Source organism: Haliaeetus albicilla, chromosome 1, assembly GCF_947461875.1.
Source record: "Haliaeetus albicilla chromosome 1, bHalAlb1.1, whole genome shotgun sequence".
In the NCBI taxonomy this organism is placed as follows: domain Eukaryota; kingdom Metazoa; phylum Chordata; class Aves; order Accipitriformes; family Accipitridae; genus Haliaeetus; species Haliaeetus albicilla.
This window is the reverse complement of record NC_091483.1, coordinates 3777842-3798020: the sequence shown is the minus strand read 5'-3', so window position 1 is coordinate 3798020 and position 20179 is coordinate 3777842. Positions and strand designations below refer to the sequence as shown.

General features: G+C 38.9%; 1 protein-coding gene and 1 long non-coding RNA gene across 3 annotated transcripts in view; one reads left to right on the top strand and one right to left on the bottom strand.

Moving 5' to 3' along the window:
• PDE5A (phosphodiesterase 5A) overlaps positions 1-9767 on the bottom strand; it is a 142442-nt gene extending 132675 nt beyond the window's left edge. Inside the window, exon 1 of one of the 2 annotated variants that reach the window (XM_069801586.1) lies at positions 9194-9767. The gene's annotated coding sequence lies outside the window, so the exon portion shown is untranslated. Of the gene's footprint in view, positions 1-3437; positions 3526-9193 lie in introns of those variants that run through there. The other variant, XM_069801673.1, reaches the window with a different exon arrangement.
• LOC138689165 (uncharacterized) overlaps positions 1-20179 on the top strand; it is a 190407-nt gene that overhangs the window by 146710 nt on the left and 23518 nt on the right. The gene's annotated exons all lie outside the window — the stretch shown is intronic.

Sequence of the window (20179 nt, the reverse complement as noted above, 5' to 3'; positions counted from 1 at the left end):
CCATTTGAAAAGGATATGGAACATTGCTCTTCTGGTTTTGTTACACTCACTCAGTGGCAGTCCAGTCTGTAAAAAGTGACAGCTACTTCTATGTGGATAAATTTCACATCTGAAACCAAATATTTTGAATCTAACTGCATGTCTTGCATTTGATTTGTACATGTGCATGATGGCTCGGTGGCATATGGCATGAATCGTAGGCAGGACATCGTGTCACGTGTGACATGAACTGTACAGTAGTATTTTGTCCATGCTGATGTAATTTGTCTAATCAAACTTAAGGAGCTCACTTAGCAGGGCAACCTAATTTTTCATCTTTCCTTTCTTCTCTGGTACTGGTAGTTTATTCATTATCCAGTTCAAAACCAAGTATTTTAAACACACATCTTGTGAGATTATTTATGCAAGGCCATTTCTGTCTGGTTATTATAGATTTTCTACAGAAATTAGGAAAGCTCATTTTAAAATTCAAGATGAAGAGTAGCTTTTCATTACTACTTTTTCTGGACTCTTACTTTGTCTTATTAATACCATAACTGGCAACCTTCATCAAGCTCCCTTGATTCTCATGATTCTGTTAAGAGGCTGAAAGTACATATTCCAAGAATGGGAAGACAGAATTTCTAGCTGTTAGAGAAACTGGTTTTAGGCAGATGTTCTGTTTAGTTTGGTACCAGTAAAATGATTCATAAGCTTCAAAAGTGGTTCCTGAAATTTTACTTGCACCATCCCTATGAAAATACAACAGGTGAACTAAAAAAAGACAGAAACAGTAGATAATAAATAATATTAGGTGGCTGAGAGTCTCAGATAATTGTTACTCTGTCTGGAGTCTCTGCTGAGTAAGGAGAAAGATTGTACATAAAGCAGTGGCATGTTCAGTGTTATGTACGTGCATGTGTGTGTGTATATATATACATCCCTATATGTATCTAATAGGCTTAATGGATCAAGTCTTGCAGAGAGCTGCATGTTGGCAGAACCTTATACTTGTGATGCTGAAGTCAGAACTCGGGCTGGATGAAACCAATTCCAGGGCCCAAATAAGTAGCTTTACGAACTAGGCTTTACATCTCTTACAATGCCATAGCTGCACAAAAATAAAATCTTCTTGGAAATGAGAAAAGTTTATTAAAAATGCTTCTTATATTTAGTCTGAAATGCTTGCAGGTGTATATATCATCCCTGCTTGTAAAGGGGAGATGAAATTACACCAGAACTTTGCTGAATATATCTGAAGTCTTTCATTCTCTTTTGCTTGTTCAAGTTATCCAAGCCTCAGGTACAGAAATGAATGTCGTACTAGACTATGGCAGAAATCTTGTGATTTGCTACTTAAGACAGTCTCCTTAACTGTGTAGAATGGATGTAACTCCGATGGTGCCATTTAACTTTTCACTGAAATGGTAGCATGTGTCCTCTGCTTAAAACCACTTTTGGGCTGTGCTCATACATTTATTCAGCTTCCAACTCTGTCCCCTGGACTAAAAGCCTTTGCTCTGGTTTGTCTATCTTCGCTCCAGTGAAGGGTGAGGTTAACAGCAATTTGTTAGTGTTGGCATGCAACAACGCTCCTTGGGCTTTCTTTCACTTTTCCTTTCAAGGAGAAAATGCTGAGGCTTTTGGTTATAGGGCCATGATCTAAACATAAACATGTAGTTTTAAGTTAAAAGATGAAATAATTCAATGGCTATGAGACAGGATTGGATTGTAAAGAGAAGAGGTAATGAAATAGTAAAAATTCAGGGGAAAGGTAGGATGCAAGCGAAGCTTGGGGAGATTGAAGTGACCCACTAGCAGACCAGATGGACATAAAACTAAATGAGAACTGACTGGGCTGCAGTAAGTATGAGGGAAGTCTGAAATTGGGAAGGCAAATCCCAAATCACCCCAGACAGAGCCAGACTGTTGCTGACCCTTAGTAGCTCTTCCTACCAAAGAAAAAAATATATTTCTGAGAAATTCAAGAACGGTGTTGCTTTTATAATGGTCACTAACACTCTTCCATAAAAATGGAACAACAAACATAGAATAAATAAATTTTTATTTAGGTTCTACTTGATCTCATAGTAGAGACTTGTAAACCATTTCTTTACTGCTGGGTGCCATACAGCCATTTTTAAGCTGTTACATGCAACGATGCTAGTTCTCTGTCCTGGTTTAACCCCAGCCAGCAACTAAGCACCATGCAGCCGCTCACTCACTCCCCCCCCATCCAGTGGGATGGGGGAGAAAATTGGGAAGAGAAGTAAACCTTGTGGGTTGAGATAAGAATGGTTTAATAGAACAGAAAAGAAGACACTAATAATGATAATGATAACACTAATAAAATGACAACAGTAGCAATAAAAGGATTGGAATGTACAAATGATGCGCAGGGCAATTGCTCACCACCCGCCGACCGACACCCAGCCAGTCCCCGAGCGGCGATTCCCCGCCCCCCCCTTCCCAGTTCCTAAACTAGATGGGACGTCCCATGGTATGGAATACACCGTTGGCCAGTTTGGGTCAGGTGCCCTGGCTGGGCATGAGAAGCTGAAAAATCCTTGACTCTAGTCTAAACACTACTGAGCAACAACTGAAAACACCAGTGTTATCAACATTCTTCTCATACTGAACTCAAAACATAGCACTGTACCAGCTACTAGGAAGACAGTTAACTCTATCCCAGCTGAAACCAGGACATTCTCAAACTGGCCTCTGAAATTGTCTAGATGAGCTGTAGGCTGAATGTCTCCAGGTGACCAATCACTGTTTGGCAGTAGCGGCTTGGTTAGAGACTTTTAGTGGAGCCATTGGCCTGGCAGGGGGAAGAGCTCAGCAGCCTTCCTCCCAGCTCTGCCATGGGTGCTGACAACACCCAGCCTTGGCTTAGAGGTAGCACCATGGCCGAGTGAGGCATGGATGTGCTGTCTTGGCCTGGTGAGTAAAGCTGGAGGGCACAATTGTGTTTGGGTGTGAGCAGGCAGTGTGTGGAAGAAGAGGGACTAGGGAGAGGCTGTGCTGCAGGAACAACTGAAGCAACTACTGCTTGCAGTGTCTGAGACTGCTGTTCCTGGTATTCATGGCAGTACCTACCACTGCTACATAAACTAATTCTGGTGAAAAGTTTCTAGGATGTGTAAGCAGGCATTATTTCCTTTGATATTCCCCACTCTTTGTATTTCTCTACACAACTAATGCCAGACGTAGCAATGGGAGTGTGACTTGGTGATGTAGCATGACATCTAGGCAGTAAGTAGCACTGTTCTGTAGGTATGTGCTCTGTCATGTGTGCATCTTGTACCTTGTGCGTGAAGAAAAGGCAAAGACTTAGTGTTGTTCGTGCTGCGTCTGCCCCTGGCTCTAATGGTTCACGCAAGCAAACTAAGTTTGGGACTACTCAGCACTGGGTTTATTCCTCTGAAATATGACAATAAAAACTGTTTTGTTCTTACCTGACAGAGCTGTCTGCTTGCAATATGTATCACCACATCTGTTTAGTGATTAAACACTGGGTTTTTTTGTTCTGCTAGCCCTGCAAAGCAAGGAAACGAGGAGATAAATTGTATTTTCACTGAATTCCAACCAACTACATCTGCCTGAGGCATTGTAAGTCTACATGCCATTGAAGTCTTATTACTGGTGAAAGTGTATCAACCAGAAGGGATCAAGCTTGATTTTTCAGATTCCAGGCTAGAATCTTGCTGGGCTGAAATCAAGAAATACCTTTCAAGTTGTAATTTAAATGTATGACAAACAGATGAGGCAGCCCTAAAGTACCAAATGTACATATTTACTTTAGAGAACAAGATCATGCTTTAAGACACTGAGGTTAATACTGCCATCCAAATTAAGAGGCCAGGTTTCCTTAAGCAACTGGGATTTTGGTAATCTGAGGACACAGGCATACTCCATACTATAACGAAAGGCAAGAAATCTTTATGGTCCTTGTCAATCAGGAATAAATTTGTCTCTCCAAATCTGGGGATAAGTTTAACCCTATGCTTTTGAGAGAGATACCAGTGAAGCACCTGCCCAAGAAGCTGGTGTGTGCTACCTTGAAGTGCAAGGATATGCAAATAATCCATTTCTAGCTACTTTTAGAGGAGACCAGATCATTACAATATAAATGACTAATTCTACATGGAAAAAGTATGGAAAATAAAAGAATTTTATTCCTGTGTCTTGCAAGTAATTAGCTCAGTTCCTGAGAAGGTAACACAATATATAGTTCACCTCTAAATGCTGATCTACTATTGTCTTGAGGTACTAAGGGCTATGCAGAACTGCATGTTGTAGATCTAACAATTGAGGCGAAATTAGGCTTTGACTAATAGAGAAGAAAGCCTAGTAGATATCCAGGTTTCCACCCTACAGGCTGGCTTCACTGGAAAGATAAATGTAACTGATTTGTGCTAGCTTTTCTGCCCAAGAGCTATAGTGTTGCGCATTGTTTTGGAAAACGTTTACAGGCTGGAGAAATGGGCCAGCAGGAACCTCAAGCAGTTCAACAAAGGGAAATGCAAAGTTCTACACCTGGGAAAGAACGATCCCAGCTGCCAGGACATGCTGGAAAGCAGAAAGGACCCTCGGGGGTCCTGGTGGGCACCAGGTTGAACACGAGGCAGCAGTGTGCCCTTGTGGTAAAGGCAGTGAATGGTATCTTGGGCTGCATTAGGAGGAGTGTTGCCAGCAGGTTGAGGGAGGTGATCCCTTCCAGTCTACTCGGCACTGGTGAGGCCACAGCTGGAGTGCAGGGTGCAGTACTGGGCTCCCCAATACAAGAGAGATGTGGAGCTATGAGGGAAAAGCCCAGTGAAGGATGACTAAGATGATGAAGGGACTGAAGCATCTCTCCTATGAGGAAAGGCTGAGAGAGCTGGGACTGTTCAGCCTGGAGAAGGGAAGGCTCAGGAAGGATTGCTCCACATGTGCGAATACCTGCAGGGAGGGTGCAAAGCGGATGGATGGAGCCAGGCTCTTTTCCTTGGTGCCCAGTGCCAGGACCAGAGGCAATGGGCACAACCTGAAACACAGGAGGTTCCCCCTGAACATCAGGAAACACTTTTTCACTGTGAGGGTGACCGAGCACTGGCAGAGGTTGCCCAGAGAGGTTGTGGAGTCTCCGTCCTTGGTGATGTTGAAAAGCCATCTGGACGTGGTCCTGGGCAGCCTGCCCTGGGTGACCCTGCCTGAGCTGGGGGACTGGACAAGATGACCTCCTGAGGTGCCTTCCAGCCTCAGCCATTCTGTGAAGTTACACTGAAATGAAGCTTCTGCATATGCTTAGCTTTTGAGAAACAAGTGCTTCTAATGCTTTTCTGCTATGAAACTACTATTAAAAATACATCTGATTATCAAAATCTTTTGCAGGCTAAATAAGAGTTTATTGGCACTGAATATTAGATAGGGTTCAGAGATGTCATATTTTCCTATTGCTGTGCCAAAGCTATTAAAGCTGCACCTGAAACTAACAACTCTAAACAGGCAGTCTTTCTTTGGCTTTACTGTAAGAAAGATAAAGTCCTCTTCTTCAAAGTCTGTTTATGGATTGCTGGTTTTAATAAAAAAATCTGACCTTGCACAACTGCTGTTCTTTAACATGCACAGTTATAACTTGTTTGTGCTCTGTATTTAAAACAAAGTGCAGAAGACAAAGTAGAAGTGGTACTGGCGTTTTTTTTTTCTTTTTCCCCAGAACGCCTGCAGCTATGATTTTCCTCTCAGTAAAGATTTTTGACCTAAAGGAATAAAGAGTAGGCAGATGCTCAGAGAACAAGTGATAAGGATCTAGGAAGGTTTTAAGACCTGCAGCTCACGACAAACTAAAATCCTTTGCAAACAGATTTACAATTAGCTTCTTAGCTATGTTCTGATGAGATTTCTGAGGACTCAAGGAATTCTTGGTGGTTCAGAAAGAGAACTTAACCTTGTCTTAATATGCCTCATGTTCTGTTAGCTATGCAGAGGCAATGGAAAACATTTGTCAAAACAGATGGCAGTGCTAGCCCCCCGCCATTGAATACAAATGGTAAGTTCAAGGTCCAGTTAATGGCGGGTGAGCCAAGAAACATTTGGAGATTTAGTTTAACATTGAATGTACCCCAAAGAATACAGTATTACAATTCCAGGACTTCTTGGCTATGGCCAAACTCTGAATACTGCAAGAACAGTCATTTCATAGTTTACACTTCCAGCCAGAACAAAGAACTGCTGAGGTACACGAAAACTAAGATGTAGCAGTTAACACGGTTTTCAAGATTTTTGAAAAGACATGTTCGACAGCTGGTTCAGTCCAGCAGAACATTTTTGCCTAGTGCTTCATGACAGTCTACTGTGCCATTCAATTGTTTTTCATATACTAAAATAATATTTATCATAAAAGCAATTATGTGTATAGAATATACTAAGAGACTAAATGTGAAAATATCTGGGTTTTCTATTAAAAAAATGCTGGCATGTTACACTAAGTTTCACAGAACAGTTAGGTAAAATGTGGAAACTATGATCTGTGTAGCTGAAGTGTTTGTAATTGCTGGTGGCATGACTACTAAAAGCAAAACAAAGTTGCAGAGATGTTGTCTTACATGCATCCAATGAAATAGATACAGGGTAATTTGTGCTTATTAAGTTAATGAAAAAAGCAATGATTTAAACAACTCGCTGTTACATAAACAGATGTTACTTGCCTGAGTTTAAAATATGAATAAAGAAAAAGCTCCTACAAAGTGTTTGCAATAGTGACAGCAGTGCTTTTTATTGATCCTAGTTATTTAATCATGTATTATTCTGTAAAGGTAGTTGGTTTTTTGGGTAGTGTTTTTTGTTTGTTTGTTTTATGGAACGGATACAATGCTACCCACTGCGATGCCGTAAGTGCAATCTTATACTGCACCATGTCTGTCTCTACTTATGTACCCTTTGCCTGTATGTTAGGAATTAGGCATCGAAACTGAGATGTGTAAAGCATCTCATCTGTTGAAAGCATAAATAACTTCTTAGTCTTACACACAAGTGCCTGTCATCAGGTTCGGAATGTTTCTTCCCAGTTATACCTCACTGCACTCCCTTCTTCCTTCTGCACATTGCAGGGAATGTACAGCCTTAACTTAAAATCAAGAGCAAGGGCTGAAAGATAACTAACATGCCTGATAGTTACCAGACTACCCATATCTGCTTTCCTCAGCTGAGCATTAATGACTTCATAAGGATTAGTTAAGGCTACCAGACCTACCCTACTTTTTTATTCTAGAATTTCTTGAACCTACAGGATAGACTTTTAAACTGATGAGTGAAAACCAAGTTACTGTTAACTGTATCTTAAGGTAAGCTGTTAAATGCCCAGTGTTACTATTTTATTTATTTAGAGTTGTAAAGAAGTGTTCATGTGCACTATGCCCTGTGTTGTAACTTGCTTCTGAGTATGGAATGATGGTAGGTACTTAATTTCTATACCTGTGGTTTCAGATTGGACCTAGAGACCATATTTAAAATCCAACTAATCTTGAAGCTGTGAAAGTCTTCCTCGTCAAAACCCTTGTGATCTTTACGCAACAAATTTGGTGAATATGTCACCATTACTTCCTACGAAGCAGAATTGAGAGATATGTGAAAAAAGCTGTTAAATCTTCCCTTAGGAATTAGGCACTGAAGATGAGTGCAAGACCAATATGCAGATGTTAACACACATCAGTTGCCAGTAATATTCAACTTGGAAAACATTTTATGTTCCAAATAACTGTGGCAGATCTACAATAAAGTATGTAGAGATGTGGGAGGTAATCATTAATACTAAGGATTTTGAGGATCTTCTTGACAGATAACAGCCTGCTGTTGCAGCTGTCTTGGGAGAATTGCTGTTACTTGGAAGCAGCACACTTCTATGCCTCTTTTCTTGACAGTGTCTGGGATTAATTAAGTCTGCTGTTACCTAAATATCTCTATAGTCAAGAATCTATCTTAAAGGAAATGGCTGCAGAGATCCAAATTGAATGGCAAAGAATTATGGTTGCCAAATTGCCTTACATAGGTATTTTTTTTAGCTGAGATTTTCACTGTGTAGTTAGACACTAACAAAAGTCATTCCTGGATTGAAGCATTTGGAAACAGTATAAGGGAACGGAGATGGATGTACAGAACTAGAAAACAACTCCTTTGAGTGTATCCATTATTTAAAACAGAAAAAAAAAAATCTGTAAGTGAATTGAGTTTTCAGAAGTTTGGCTAATGAACAAGGTACTTGAGGGGTTTTGTGTGAATGTGTTCAGTACTGTACAAACAAAAGAAATGTTATTTTCCATTAATACCTCTATAAACCTAGGTTCTTCTACTTTAATCTTACAGTGACAATAATACAACATTTTATTTCATGATTTGCTAAGGCTATTAATCCTATGAGCATAGATCATTTTGTTAAAACACAATTGAAATGTAGCAACCTGTCTACTTTATCCTCCTAGTCAAATTTGTCCTCATTTGACAGTGTTCCTTTCTAATTTTGACTTACTAAATTCTGTGAGAAAGAACAATGGTGGCCCCCTCTTTCTTATTACACAGGATCAACTGATCAGATAATTTAAGGTCTGATAAAGTATCTCAGTGAATTCAGCTGTATGCAGTAAGCATTGCTGTTATTAGGCCATGTTAAAGCAAGCATGCAATTCCTAATTCTTTCATAAACAGCATCAATATACTATGCTTAGCAAGTACCTCTTCCTCCTGTAGAACATGGTTTTGGTTTTGTTTTGAATTTTAAAATGTACCATGTCATTTTAAGTTGGTAAATGGTGTGATTTACTAACTTTCTTGATTGATAGATTGTCTTGGCATCTTGTGAGGACTGCATTCTAGCTTTCTTCCCTTAAAATACAGTCAGTTCTAAGAAAGCAGCATTATTCTTGTGAAAACAGCATTTATATATTTCTCTTGCTTGTTTATCCTCAGCATCATCTTACTGGGAACATGTTTAATCTGCCAAAAGATCTTCTGAACTCTGACTGCAAACCATTCTGCAGTCCAAGTTTCTCATGCAAATACGTATGAGTTCAGGTAGGTAGAGAACTTCAGGTTCTCTAAGCACGTTATCCGCAACCAACTTTATAGTTTTCTGAGCCTTATGACTGCTGCATATTCAAAGCACTGTTGACTTATTGTACTTGTCATTTAATTTGACTGTATAACTTCTATCTAGGCAGTTTGTTTTCAATCTTACCTCAGTATTCACAACCTCATCTTGCTGAGAAGTCTTACCCAGGCTCCTTATCCTGAAAACTTGGGGATTTTTATTTGTTTGATTCATTTCCATGGCTTGCAAGCAATCCAGCTTTTGTTCAGTTGGTGTTCGGTAGGCTGGGGCATGCCTCTGCACTGCTTGGGTTTTCTTTAATCAACATATGGACTATAATATATTGTTTGTTTTGAATCTGATGTCATGGGAAAAAGTGTTGCTTGAGTCAGTATGGAAACTTGCCCAGATACGTTCAAGTTGTTTCTTCCTTGACTGTAGTATCTGCTTGAAACTTTTCACTTGCCTTCTAATGGCTATTCCTGCTCATCCACAGGCTGTTTCCAGTCCAAATATAGTGCTACTTGATTGAAAAAATCCAAGAAACGGTTCTCTTTCTGGCACGTGTTTAACAATCCCGACCAAATCCCTTCTGAAATGCCATGGTCCAGTTTGTCATAGAAGGTCACAGGCTTGCTAAGGCTGTCCCTCTGGACACTTCAGTGACTTCTGCATCTGCATGGCTAAAAAACTCTGCTGATATCTGGAATGTTTTTCAAACCCTTTTTTCCCCTCCCTCTGAAGTTGCTGTGAGGAAGCAGTGACCTAGGGTACCCTTGTGAAACTCCTATTGACCCGCCATTTGGAATGTCCAGCTAGTTCAGGGCTGTGCCCTACATCGGGGTCCTGTGTTTGGGGTTTTTTTGTACTGAAGGAGCCTCTCAGATATTTGGGAATGACTTTAAAAGCACAGCCAAAGTGATTTTATTTGCTTGGCTGCTTAACTAAAGAATATTAGTCAGGGCAAACTAATGTAACTCCACTGATATTAATAGAGCTGAGTTGCAACAACTGAAGAAAAAGCCCTTAAATTGTAGGAAAATTATTATACAGGCTGAGCTTAAAAGGCTCTAATGCTGTCTTACAGTGTTTACTACCCAACTAATTTCTAATTAGCTTTTTCTTTCTTGTTAACTTTTCTATTACACTTTTTTCTGTTGATCTCATAGTTTTACTGTAAGAAAACAACACGGTTCTGATCAAGATAAAGCTGTCCTGAGCTGTACCTTCAGATGTATAGTACCTGGTCAGGACAAGAGGCTCAGCAGGCTTCAGAGTTTGCATGTTCCTGTTGAAACATTCAGAAAATCAAGATGTAAAGTTTCTGTTTTATAAAAACCAACTGGGATTTTTCTGTAACTCTTAACCCAGCTGATCAAGGATGGATTTTCCTGGGGACAAAAAAGATACCGTTCTAACTTCAGGGTTGTCTCGGTGCCAGATTTCAAGCTCCCGTTATAAATCATCATGGCTCTTCAGAAAACAGATGAAAAATATGAATGTTGGCAAAACCATCCTTCACTAAGTTTGTTCCAAAAATGGCTGAACTATTTTCTATCAAACTTTAAAAAAAAATAAAAATCCAGAGTCCAAGAAGAAGAAATTTCAACCTGACTGGTTGAAGTTTGACATATTTGAAAACTAAGGTATGTAATTAAATAATTAGTCAGACTGAACTGTCAGTATCACAGTGTGCTCACCTTTTAAAAGTCACATAAAGACTAAAGGGAAGGGTGAAGATAAGCCTATTCTGTTTTTCTAACAAAAAATACCTTGGTAGGCAGACAAGGTCCTTGAACAGAACTGGATGCTATGGGACATTATAAGTGGTGGGATTGAATATAGCGTGGGTAGCATTTATTTATTAGCTAGCTGGATGCTATTGGAAGATGTGAAAAAATGTTTGTAGATCATATATTTTTTAAAAATACAGAAAAGAAATTCTGGAAAGTGTAATCAACACTTTTAAATTTGTTAATTTTGCTTAACTTTTTCCAGGATGCTTCCCAGCATGTAGCCAATTTGTGTGTGGTTATTAAACTATATATATAAAAAAAATTTCCTTCTTCACTTTCACTAAAGGAGAAAAAAACAAACAAAACACACAAAAAAACTCCACAACCGAAAAAACCCAAACTGTCATCCATTACAGAATAGTGGTCATGTTTTGCAAGTGCTGCAAAATATTTTCTGGCGTTCTAAGTTGTGTTGCATGCTTTCTTAGTTTCGTGTAAAATGACTTTGATCATACTCTCAGAAGTGATGTTAGTAATCATTTCTTAACACACTATGGAGTTAGGTCTACTTCAATGTCATCTGACTAACCACTCCTATTTTTGTCAGCATTAGAAATATTATGTAATATGGTTTGCTGAGGAACTACGTGTAGGGACATCTTTGGTTGCTTTTAGCTGGCTTTGGATGAGTTGCTGAAGACTGCAAAACCTAAATAGTAAAAAGGGGCTAAGATATCCCAGCTTTTCTCAGGCAGTAGTCATCAGAGAGGGCAAGTGTGTAACGTCACCAAAGAATTAAAAATATGCTTATGGAACAATGCATATTCTACTGTCTAAAGCACTTTGGATTTGAACTCAATGGGGGACTAAGTTATAACTGAAGCCTAGAGACCTCATTGAAGTCAGTCTATTCTGGACACCCTTAAGTTGCAATGAAGATGATGACAAAATTTAATTTATCTACAAATGGACTCAGAATAAACAACTACTTGAATGGAATCTTCCTTTTATTCAGAAGCTAGGATAATGCTTTTTGTTAGCTTGTCTCATCTATTGCATTTCCAGGCCATCTACCAACACAGTTAGTTATCCCTTTAGCTGCTCCTATGTATATGATGATGAGAGAGAAACCAGGAGCCAGACTGAGACTATATGGACTATCATGACACCTTTGTCTGTTGCATTCAATGGGTTTTGCTCAGAAAAAAAGCATCTGGCCCTGAGGAACACCACTTGGCACTGACAAATGTGCATGTATTCTGATATTCGAACTGAGGGATCATGTCCTGAGATTTCTTCTTGGTTACTAGCCTGTATGACTAGTGTTTTTAAAATAGTGGAGGCGATATCCAGGATATTTTTGCTATTTATAATTCCCATTGTTGTAACTCTCTGGGGATGATTAGATCGGATGACTTCAGTGGTGTGATAGCTATTGATATAAATAACTTTCCAGAAGATTTCCTTATGACTTCAGAACAAATTAGCCACTAAGAAAAACATTTCTGAAGGAGTTTAGAGTCCTAGCTATTTTCTGAAAACCACAGTAGGCACTGATCTGCATAAAGAAGAGCTAAAAATGTTTAAAAGCTAATCTTTGGGTGCCTAGGCTTTTCATTAAAAACAAACAAATAAATCCAAACAAAACAAAAACCAAAAAACAATTTCAAACACCTAGGTCCCATTATCAGGAGTCACAGGCTCCTCGGTTTCTTAAACACTTCTGAATATTGTGGTTTCTGAGAAGTTTAGAGAAAATGGAAGAAACGCTTACCTAGATGAAAGACAAAATAAACTCTCTGTATTCATCAGTGATCAGAAACAAATAGTGTAGTTCAGTGAATAGCTAGGGAAATCTGGCCAAGGGACAGACAATTATCCAAAACTCTCCACTTATTTGAAGCATACCTAAAGGTCTGCTGTTGGAAAAGGTCCTTCCTGTGAGACTTCCAGTGTTTCCTGGTTTCAGACAGGAAAGGAACAGTGGGAGAAGTGCCTCTCGCTCTATTTTGGTACTTCTGCTTCTGATGCCTGAAGAAGGGAAGCAGAGGCATGGTGTGTGTTTGACAATAAATTAACAAACTTCTAATCGCTCTTCCATGTGGGTTTATTTCATTTCATGTTTTGGCTGTGATTTTTAAATCATGTTTTTGTGGACTAATGCTGAGGAATTGTTTCACTCTTCCCTGGGAGGACCAAAGATTTCAGGCAGTCCAGAGGTCTAAATAACCAAAAGGTGAACCTGTTTGTCATTCTTTTCCTTTCTAAATGTGAGTTCATGCACCCAAATACTCAAACTTTGTGTGTCTGCCTGTGTGTGTGTGTGTATACAAGTACAATTTGGATAACCTTCTTAGTTTACCTGTGAAAACTGGAATTCTTAGACCCGATTGTTAATTGATTGAGAGACCTTGGATGTCATAGGAATCTGCCCCTACATTTCAATGATTTCATCAGAAGAGACTTTAGCTAGCAACAGAAAACACTGAAAGTCTTTGACATGTTCTCACACTTGGGTTTTTCAATTATCTGACTTATGTGGAAAGCTGCTTCTAGCCCATAACAGGTGTGCAAATAGCATCCTATAAAGATTTGCTTGATTTATTGAAAAGACAGATACTACCATGGCAGCAAAACATTCAAGGTGTTTGAGGTAGCCACAACTCTTTACCTTAGCAGAATGAATTTAGCTAAACATTATTCCAATATGAAATGCTTGCCATACTGTGGTGTGCTGTTTGCTACGTGGAAACACAGATGTTCCTCAGCTCAGTAATGCTCCATGCACCTCAAAACTTTCCTCTCTGAGTGACAGCCCTGCTTTTCTTGGAGAATATTTTAGAAGTGTTTCAGAGCCATCTAAAATCGGGAACCTCCAGAGAATGAGCTAATCCCTTGGCCAAGGAAATATGAATATATTTGAAATTTAGTAAAACCTCTGAGACTTGCTGAAGTTGCCTAATGCTAATCAGTCAGCAAGACTCTGCAGAGCAGGAACAAGGCTGGCACCATGTACTCCCTGGTGCCAAGGGAGTACAATCCTTGCCTGTCACAGTAAAATTAGTGTTGCTTTAGGTAAATGAACTGCAATGAACCTTTCTGCAAAAAAAAAAAAATCAGTTATTCTTACCTGCCTAATGAAAATGTAGAGGATTACTTAGTATATTTACAGTGAAATAAGTGTATTGTCGTGCTGAATTAGATCAGTGATATGTTACCATAGATAGTGGAGACAAGTAGCAAATGCTTCTGAAAAGTGTAGGAAATGCAGTTGTAAGATCACATGCAATAATCTACTCATAGGGGAATGTTTCCCTTAATTAGAGACTGTTTATAATTTGGAATGATAGACTTGCATCTTTTCAAGACTCTTTTTCTTATTTCCAGTTTAATCTAGATGATATTGCTAGCCTTGATGTAAACACTAGGGGATGCAACCATATCTGTGGGAAAGAGGGAAGCTTCTTTTCATGAGACTTTATACGTACTAAAAGACAAGCTTTAGGTAAACTGATTATAATATAAGCAGCTGACAAAAGTAAAAGGTATCCTATGTAATATTCTAAAAAGAGTAATTTGATCAAATTTGTTTCTGCATCTACTGCAGACTGAAAAGCTGCTTGAGTTCTAGCCTATTTTTCTAATCAAAAGTTCCTCCCTGATGTTTCTTCAGGACCCAGATAAATAAGTACATGCCTTAAAAAACAAACAAACAAATATATCAGTATTCATTTTCAGTTCTACTCATTCCACAGACTAAATGTATAAGAGCAGTGCTGTTCCCTCCATCCTTCCAGCCTTCAATTGTCTGCAAATTTCAGATGACTTGAGATGAGGGGAGCGTGCAGTGTCCATACAAACCACTGAGCTAAGGCTATTTCAAAATTTGGTTGGTGTAATGAGCTCAAGCTCTCCATTTCCACCCCTCTAACATGTATTAATATGGGCTTCCTTACCGAAGGAAGTGTTTCTCATGTGAATGTATAATAAACAAGCATGTTCCTCCCTTTCTGCTTTATCACTGAATGCTGTCTTTTCTAAATTACCCACAACTGTTTTGTCTGTTTCTTAAATATTTTCTTTCCTTGTTGAAGTCACTGATTAAGGCCAATGATTATTATGCACTGCGTTTTGTTTAACAAGTTTCTACTTTGATTGCCAGGAGATGCCTAATCTCTTAACCAGATCTTCTGCCAGGACTTGTTAAAAAAAAATCTCTTTTGCCCATCAAACCAAGTACTGGATGAGGGAATTATTCACCTGAGACCACCAAGTACTGTCATGAGCTAAAGCTCTGCAGCAGGTCTGTAAAAGGACGAGGGGAGAGACTTGGCCAGTGCATTATGTTCCCAGTCAAGTGTCATACTTGGGTGTATTTGACTAGAATTTCTCCACTGGAAATAAAGGAGGTATTCAAAAGAGAGATTATCTGAAGATACCAGGGAGGAATTCTGTTGCTTCCTCTGGTATTTTCTGAGTGTCAGCAAGCTGGTGATCCGAGACGCTACCAAGACAGTTCTTTGCTGCAGAAAACTGGCGCTGAGGAAGCTGCCACCTGGCAGAGTGGTGTGTTACTGCCTCCTTTTTCTGTGCTGCTGCTGCTCCCTGGTGTGAGGGAGAGGTCATGGTAGAAATCCATAATTCATTAGCCATGTTAGGTACTCTTTTTCTCATGTTCACTCTAGATTGACTGTGATAGTGGCAGAGAAAAAGAATATTCACTTGCTCTCATCTCTGTCCTTGTAACTATGAGATTTTTAGTCTTCTCTATGAATTTTCACACAGACTTATTTTTAGAGACTTGTTCTGTGAAACCATCTAGGTTCCTCAAAAAAAAAATTTAAAAAAATCCTACTTTTCAAAGATCAAATTTAAAGTTAACCAATCTCTGCTGTCCTGCTTGATCTGGATTTACTGCTTTCAAAATATAAACACTTCTACAATCTGTATGACTACATGGAGTAATTACCTGTAGCAGGAAGGTGACGTATTTGTTCAAATTAAGTTAATTTTCAACACTAAAATCTAATCAGAAGCAAAATATAGTAGGAGAAAGAATTAAAAAACTAACACTATTTTCCCATTCTAGCTCCAACAAAAGTTTTTTCATTTTCATATCCTGACTTCTGACACAAGATACTTTCAGATTTGATAGAATAAGTTGATTATATTGAGTCTAAGCTTTAGAAGAAAGTATTTTTGTTCCCTGTTTTTGATCAGAGATACCTTTCTAATTAAGGAAAAAAAAAAAACCAAACCAGCAAATAAATCCTTCATGGTCAATCTCTAGGGGAAAAAAAAAAAAGGCTTTGAAAAGATGTTTGAATTGCAAATAGACACCTTTGCTAATGCATTCATAGTGCTGCCAGGCTTGAATTGCAGATGGCCACTGTTTGAAAGCTTATCAAGTTACTCTTTCATCCCACTAACAGATGGTGAAGTAGCAAAAGTCAGGTCTCACTTTTCAGGGATCTGTCTTCCATACTCTCTTGACCACAGGGTAGGAGAATGAAGGTCATCCTGTGGAAACATGGCAGGCATTTACACTTCAGTATCTGGGTGTAACTGTGTGCTGGCTCTGACATTTGGAGAGGAATCACGAGGGGTTTGTGATAAAGGTCCAGTATCCTGTTCTTGGAGGGTCTGGGAAGATTGGCCCTCATCTGAGCTTACCACCCTTTCTTCAAAACCTGACCTTGTAGCAGAATGCTCTTTGGCTTAGAAAGAAAGACATTTCTGAAGGATAAGCTGTCTCTTGCTTTATCGTGTGTATCTTAAACCCCATGTGCCCCTCTAGAAGGTCTTGGTCCCATCACTTCAAACAATGGACAACAGATTTCACTATAGCACTTGTAATATACCTGTCTGTGATGTGTCCTTTCCTTGCTTCCAGTAGGCAATTTTATTGTAAAGTAGCAAGCAAATTAATTGATGTTGAAATCCCTTGTGTCTTTTCTATGAGCCCTTTGTGTTGTGGTATATGGGTTTGATTTTTTTTTTTTAGGCTTTTTCTAGGAGACCTTACTAAAGCATTAATAAGATATAAACACTGCAACGGCTTCTAGGCTTTGATATTGATATTGGCTCCTGACACACTTCAGATAAAGAGGTTTCTCTGCACCAGTTTACATTATAAATTGTCAGGTAATTTAGTGTACAAAGAAAACGTGCAAGGGAACGTATGAAAGTGAAGTGAACGCTCTTGGGCTTTTGTGATGGACTAAAACAGCAATATAGCCATTGTGGTGGCTTTGTGGAACAGTGCCACTCTGGAGAGTGGCCACGGGGATGGACAAAGAGATGAGGGTAGGAGGGGGTCCCATTATTAAGTTTTCTACAGAGTGCATGAAAACCGCATCACCAGTGTGGGGAAATGTAGACTTCTGGCATTTCTGTTTGTAGCTCTCCACACTGCTGCGATCAAACAAATGCATACAGGGTAGGATTAGTGGCCTGCTGTCCAGTTGCCTTTGAGGCTATATTTACCTTCATGTCCACAGAAATTCACCTGTGCTTGAGGACATCAATTATCCTCAACCTTTATATTTTCTTAGAATAGTTGGGGAAACACTTTTTCTAAAATAATGTCCATTATAGACCTGAGTTTTGTTCTTCCTTCTCTACTTGATAACCAGGAGGTCTAGATAGCTACGGCATGTATACTCTTCCATTTATATAGAGAGAAAACAACTATAAAAATGTTGGAACATTGTTTGAATAATAATTAACTTCAAACTGAAGGTAATAATAAATTATTCTCCATTTTATTCCCACTGTTATGTAGTTGCTATTCATTTTTATGTTAGTCTGTGTCAAGAGATTTGATAGTAGCTATCAATCTGTTTAAAAATTTGGAGTGAAGAATTTGTACTCTTCCAGTTGATTTAGGTATCACAGAAATCCTGCGGTTTATAAAGGTGACACAGAAAATAATTTAGTTGCCTTTTGAGGTCAATGATGGTGATAGCTTGGGGATTTAGTTGGGCACTTGAGCCCAGCTTCTTTAATCTGTCTTCAGTGGCTCTCACTCTCTAGCTTGAATATGGAGTGAAAGAGAGAACTGGATCTAAGCAGGGACACCAGCGCAGGTAGAAGCGGCTCGTAATTCAGCTTAGTCATTGCAAAGGGTATGGATGCAAAAAGCTGAACCACCTGGCTCTGTGTTCAAGCTGAAATCTCAGCATTGCTACCACAGGTGGTATAGGTAGTGTGACTTCTCTGCACAAGACCTGTTGTTCTCTGAAAGTGGGGCCCATTTGTCCAAATGAGTCCCTCAAGGCTCTGTACTCTGACAGAGAACAAATAATTTAAGATAATGAAAAAGAAACTTTGAATCAACTGCCTATACTCAAATGTCAGAAGGAGGTTCTTCCTAATATCAAGGGTCTTCAGTTCTAAGTGCAAATTTTCAAGCCATAGCTGAGCAACTTAATCATTTACCTTTCCAGCCATGGTAAATTGTCTTCTTATGGGAGAACTGCATGCAGAAACTAGTTTAATGCTAGTTTCCTGTAGAAAAACAGGGGTGTGAGAATTATCACTTGAGCTGCTCAGCCTGGTTTTAAGGGTGTTTTTGCTGTGAGGGAGACCTAAAAACAGAGCTAATAAACACAAGGATCTTCCCTTTAGTGCTTGTCGTCTTGTTTGTATTGCAGATCTGCAGCTGATACGTGATTGCTAGTTCTTTGTGTGTATGACCTTGCATAATAAACCAGCTGAATTCAAATGTATTTTTCATAGCTTCCTCTTCTGTTCATGCTCCAGTCTTCTCTTGCTGGAAGGAGCTGGCACGTCATTGCATTTTTGCAAAAGTAATAAGTTCCTCTTGAAGGGGTAAATCAGAAAGTCATAATAAAACGCAACAACCCAGACAGCTGACAACATGTTTTAGAAACAGCTGAAAATGAAATGAAAAACCCTTCAAACTTGTTGTTCTCAAGCTGCTCGTGTTAAATCTGTTCTGTAACTGCTGCCTGCACAAATGTAGTAGGAATTAACCTTTTCTTGTGTTACTCTAAGACAAACACCGCTCTGGAAGTGGATAGTTTACAACATGTGTAGTACTGCACATGTATGTATTTGAAATACTGATCTTTAGACCCCAGTACCTACAGTAAACTCCTTTTGCACTGTATTCCTTACTATAGTTTAACACCTTTTCAAACTCGGTTGTGAATCAATTTTGTACTTCCTTGGACATTTTCCCCCCCGCCCCTTTCTTTTTAAAAGCATATATTAGCTTATATATCTATAGATAGTTCTTTCAGAAATTATGGAGCTTATAAAAACTCTTAAAATAATTAGAAAGGGTTTGAAAATGAAATGAATGCAACAGTCAGTTATCCAGAATTCAAATGTGTGCAAGTGCTTTAGGCTCTAATGAGGTGATGGATTGTCTGCAGCTCTTTCTGAAAAATTTTAGTGTACCTTTTAATTTCAAGCTTATGAATAGTGGCCTTGGAACATGTTTTGATTATGATACAACTTCAAGTTATCTGCTGCCCTACTTTGATTCCCATGGCAGTATCTTTCAGGAGTTCTCTTGGTTTTAAAAAAAAAAAAAAAAAAGGCTTTGATACATGACTAAATGCCTTAAGGTACAGAAGAAGGGCACTTCTGTCCTTGCATAAATAGGGAATGACAGCAGTAGACAGGAGCAGAAAACTTCAGGATGAGTTGTGGGAAATCTCTAGATGCATTCTTCTTTTCATGACTGGTTAATGAATTCATGGGAGTGGAATTCAAGGTGGAGTCTTTTTCAAGTTATTTCTAAAAGTGAATAGCTATGGTGCTTACATGAACTGCATAAAATGCTTTTGTTTAGGTGCTTTAATGAAAGTTGCTGGATACCAGGCTCTTCTCAAAACGTGGCCCTAAGTCACTGTAGTTCTGAAATAAGATTGAATCGATCAGGTGAGTACAGATCCCATTCATTCTGGTAATAAAATAACACTGCCCATCTGTGAGCAATCTGAACAGAGGGTAATTTCATAAATATAAATTTTATGAAATAAATACAACAAAGAGTTGGTAGTTTTTGTCACAGGATGGAGACCTGTGTAGACCCCTGTGACCTCTCTGGAAATTAGAAAGCAGGTAGAGAGTGGTTCCTGTAAATGCTCTACCTTTCATGCTCAAGCATAACCTTGGCATTCACTTCCTTTATCTTAAGGATACAAATATATAAATATAACAGAAAATAACTAGAGTTACATGTTTGATAAATTACCACTGTGACCTTGGTCATACCCTGAAGTATCAGCTTCATGTGGTATCAGCTAAGGCTTTGTGTCATGATTTGTCATTTGTGCAGCTGCCAGATGCTCACAAATTTGTTGACTGTGAAATCTGACAATAAAAGCATTGTGGGAATTTATTAAAAAGTCTTGATTTGTTT